Source organism: Cucurbita maxima, unplaced genomic scaffold (genome assembly GCF_002738345.1).
Source record: "Cucurbita maxima cultivar Rimu unplaced genomic scaffold, Cmax_1.0 Cma_Scf00056, whole genome shotgun sequence".
In the NCBI taxonomy this organism is placed as follows: domain Eukaryota; kingdom Viridiplantae; phylum Streptophyta; class Magnoliopsida; order Cucurbitales; family Cucurbitaceae; genus Cucurbita; species Cucurbita maxima.
Window position 1 is genome coordinate 620,633 of NW_019272072.1, and position 4,925 is coordinate 625,557.

Consider the following 4,925-nt stretch of genomic DNA (forward strand, 5'->3'; position numbering starts at 1 on the left):
CTTGATATTTCATATTAGTTAAGTTTTTTTCAAAATCACAATTTGACAATAACAATGATGAACTCGGGTCTGTTTATTATTTTAAAGAAAATTTCTTTCTCCATCCTATTCCTAATAACTCTTCAACTAAATTCATATTATGCTAAGAAACAAATTTTTTACTCGCAAGAAGTAAAATATGCAACTTTAACTAAAATTTCATGGAAACAAATTTTATTGTCATGCAACATAGATGACAATTATAGCCTTCAAACAAAAACTAGAGTAGTTGTGGTGAACGGGATAGAAACTCTAGTGTTCATCCATAATATACAACCACTACCTAAATTATGACCTATAAATTTGAAAACATAAGTTGTAGTTGAAAATTACATAAAACAATCCGGTAAATCCAAGAACTCGTATCCAATTAGTCAATCCTAAAGATAGTAACTAACATAGAGTAATTGAAGCTCCACATGAAGTAATTTAAAGTTCCAGTTACTTAACTAAATTTTATCTCGTCTTTAATAAAACATGAGTTGCACTTAAGTTCATGAAATATTTACAGACTCCAACTCTTAGTACTATTAATGCAATTATATTTCATATGAGTTTGTCATAAATCAAACTATGTTACATTCAATACAACTTCATTTTCTTGTCATAGGAAGCAAAATAGAAGAATTAAATCAAACAAACTGATGAACCGAGCCGAATAAATCCAACCCAACCCAAACAGATTAGTTTGATTCATTTGTTGGGTTGTAGTTTATTTGAACACTTGCATACTAGACCATCAACTTTTTGTTTTATAGTCCAACAACCGCTCAAGAAAATAGATTTCAAACTTGAGAGAAAAAAATATAATGAGAAGGAGTTAAAAATGTTGCAATTTTTTAGTAAGGGCATTTGGTCTAGTGGTATGATTCTCGCTTAGGGTGCGAGAGGTCCCGAGTTCAATTCTCAAAAGAATGAGCCTCAAAGAAAACAATTCAACAACCTAGTGTATATTCTTCCATCTTAATCTTTAGAAACAAAAAAATAAGGCAATTAAAACTATAATGATGATGCTCTTTTTTAATATCATTTTATCTTTTCCACTTTCAATAGGCATGCCTACCCAAATCCTAACTTTCGATATTTGCTTTACTTGTGTATTCCACGATATGTGTCTCAAATGGAACTATCAAACTAAAACTTACACTATTTTCTTCTCAATACAGTAATTGTCGCAAACAATAATTTAACAGCGGTCTAGATCTAAAAGATATAATAATAATGATTATTTCTCATGGATTTCATTAACAAAGAAAATAAATGAAATAATGATGATACATTCCATAAAAAACATAATATATAGCCTATGCTAAGGGCATTTGGTCTAGTAGTATGATTCTTGCTTTGGGTGCAAGAGGTCTCGAGTTCAATTCTCGGAATGTCCCTCCAAAAGAAAAAAAGCACTAAAAAAATTATCGTTTCGGGTGTGAGAGGTCTCAAGTATATTGTATTAAAATGAATTAGCAAGAAAGTTTCTACTAATAAAGGCATTTGGTTTAGTGGTATGATTATCGTTTCGGGTGTGACTTGTTAATCATCAGGCAGGTTTATGAAAAAGAACCGGGCACAAAACGCCGAGGTAGAAAGTCGAAAGCGAACTCTTTTCGCGTATACGCAATCTTGAAGCCCAATTACCTCACGGACTGTCTCCTCAACCCTTGCGAGTATGAGTGCTTGGTAAGAGAGAATGTCGAATGAGAAAGACATTCGATTACGACAACATTCGCAACTACCAAAGTGCACTAAACCTAGTAGAGATCTTCAACCTAACGATAATGGAACTTCAAACCCATTTAATCAATCCACTTTGTACCTTATTGTTGACCGAACTAGTTGCACGCCAGGCCCAAATTCTCTCTCAGTCACCGGGGACGAAAGTAAGATCAGATCTGAAGTTTACGAATCGAAGAGAAAATGGATCTGAGTTATACATGCTTTCATTTTCAAAAGCTTCGCTTGGCTACGATACTTTATTCAGGATGTGCAACAATATAGTCATCTCTTAGCCGTGTATAGAGAATTCCTTGATCATTTCCTTGGCGGATAACACAAATGAAATCAATTCCCTGATCGCCTATCGTATGAGTCCATTCTTGTTTTGTTGGTTTGTTGTACTATTCTATACCTCTCTCGATTGATCGAAAGACGTTCGACAGCTAGGAGGGCCTATCTTGTTGCTTAGCTTTCTTAGCCAACATCTCCGGTTTCCCCCGAACCAAGAGGTTCGCTTATCCATACCCAACAGTAGCACTTTCAGCTAAAAGACTGATTTTTTTCATAAAGTTGGTTCATAGATCAAGAAAGAATGAAGCTGCTTACAGGGACGGTTACGCGATACGTCTTTTCATACTCGCCTTTTCTTTAACCCTGCTATCAACTGAGCCATTCTCGTTTGTTGCTTTAAGGGATCTCCCCATTGTAGATTACTCGGATTGGTTCTCGCATCCCTGTGCCAAAAAGTATGGGCGAGTTTGGTTTGAGCGTTCATCGATTGGGTTGATCCATATGCTCCGGAGGGGTGAGACGAGGTGTAGCGCATCTGTTTTGGGTATCTTGTCCGCTAAAGATTTTAGTTAATGGGTACAAATTTTCTACATAGGTCATCTGTGGTCACAATCCTTTTAAGGAAGATGCTCCCAAATAATCGGTGAACAATAGCCTTTAAAGAAGTTTCAGAGAGCAAGAAGAGATAGAACAGAGAATAGGAGTGAGTCGTGCAAGGAAGAAGGAACTAGTAGGTTTAATTTGGGTTCGTTTGAACTAAAAAACGAACCAAAATTTTTCAAACGAACCCAAATTTAAGACTCTCTAGCCCAAAGTCCATATGTGGTAAAAAAAAAAAAACCTTCCATGACCCAACCCTTATTCGCAGTCCACATCCAACCATTTCTTTTTCAACCTACACGTATGCTCCAAGCCAAACTCACGTAACTAGTCAGAAGGTGCGGACCACAATTGAAAGGAAGACAAGTGTCATAGTCGCACTCCTGCAGTAGTGAGACAATAATTATGTGACATTTGTTCTAATCCAGTGAACAAGTCAACCATGCAAAATTCAGACTGAACGAACAATAGCAGTATATGCTCAAATCACGTTTAGAAGAAATATTTTAGAAAACGTGAGCGAGGAAAGACGTTAAAAACAATTTCAAATAGAGCAAACGGGAAATTGGAGATTCATTAAAAACAATTTAAAAACAGTTCACGAGGATCTAATAAATTGAAATTTAATGAAATTCAAGATGTCAGCGAAAGCCCAAACGGGAAATTGGAGATTCATTAGACAATGCTCTCATTGTTGATCGAAGGGGAAGAAGTAAATCAAAGAGCCCAAACAAACATGGGCGATCAAAATTAAGAAACTGTGAAAAATCTTCAAACAAACAAAACGAAAAGAGTTGAAATTGTGGAGAAAAATAACACTTTCGGACAGATTATACAAAATTGAAGAAAAGAAAAATCACAAATTTGAAGATAACAATAATTTCATATATTCAGCAGAAGATACTGAGAATACTTTAATCCTTAGCGTGAATAGCCCAATTGAATTTTGGATTTAGATTCAGTTGCATCGTTTCATTCGTCAACAAGTAAGGAATTTTTTCAAAATTTCCAATAAGGAAATGTTAGGAAGGTGTATATTGCCGACAACAAAGCGTTGGAGATTGAAGGGAAGAGAGATGTCTACATATAAACTCTAACAGGAAATGAGTGAGTGGACATTATAGAATGTCAGAAATATTTCTGATCTCAAGAAGAATTTGATCTCTATTGGTCAGTTGGATAGCACAGGTTATGCAGCCGAGTTTGGAAAGAGTTTGGGAAAGATTGTGAAGGGTGTCATGGTGGTAGCATGACCTCAAATATGGAACCCTATACACCAACTAGAGCGTATAAAAAAGGTTGTTGTTGCTAAGAGTGTTTCCAATTCAAGTAACAGCAACAACAACCAAGTTTTTACACCCTACAACAGTGTCAATAGACTTGCACATATGAGCATCAAAGAAATGAAGATGATGGGTGCAAATGGAGTTTTAGAAGGCCTAAAATCTATTCATATGGGTGTTTGTGAGAGCTGCGTTATGGAAAAATATAAACGAGTTAGCTTCACAAAAGCTGCTAGAGAACCAAATAAAGTGCGATTGGAAATGGTCCATACAGACGTTTGGGGACCATCTCTAGTTTCTTCATTTATAGTATCAAAATTTCATGGATTAGATGTCTCGCACTCTGCAACGAAAACTCTCTGTTTTCCTAAGGCTAGTCATATATCTCATGACCACTCTTTTCCTCCTCACGATATCTAGACACTATAACGTTGATCCAGTATTGTCTTATATAGTTAACGTTCACTCTTTAACGTCCAAGGACATTTTATAACTACCACGAAAATCAAAACATACAATAAATTTATACAAGTTTTACAACATATCATATACTACAAAATAGGGTTAGACTGCTTACTTGGTCGCAGAGAGACGTGTCATTGAGCTGAGTCATAGAGATATACGACTCTTTATCCTAAGAAAAATTTATATAATTTAAATCCGGCTGTTCTGATACCAATCTGTCACAACCCACATTTCAAAGGTTCAAAACTCAAATAGAAACTAAAATTGAAAGTGAAAACAAATAAAAACAAATAAAATAAAAGTAAATTAATATAAAATAATGTTGTAAAATTAAAATGAGATTGAGAAAACAACACCACATTAAATATAAAATTAAATTAAATTATAAGACGGTGGTGTTTAAATTTATCCAAACAAAAAAAAAAGTGTTTGGGATAGAATTACAAAAAAAAATACAAAAAAACTCAAACACAAAGACAAACACTGCATAACAACCCCATCTGTGAGTGCACAACCTTTGAAGGCTCCCCCATA

General features: G+C 34.9%; 1 non-coding gene across 1 annotated transcript; it reads left to right on the forward strand.

Moving 5' to 3' along the window:
* Positions 1-1,352: 1,352 nt before the first annotated feature.
* Positions 1,353-1,424, forward strand: TRNAP-UGG. The gene has a single exon. It is a non-coding gene; the product is annotated as a tRNA-Pro (tRNA).
* Positions 1,425-4,925: the final 3,501 nt, after the last annotated feature.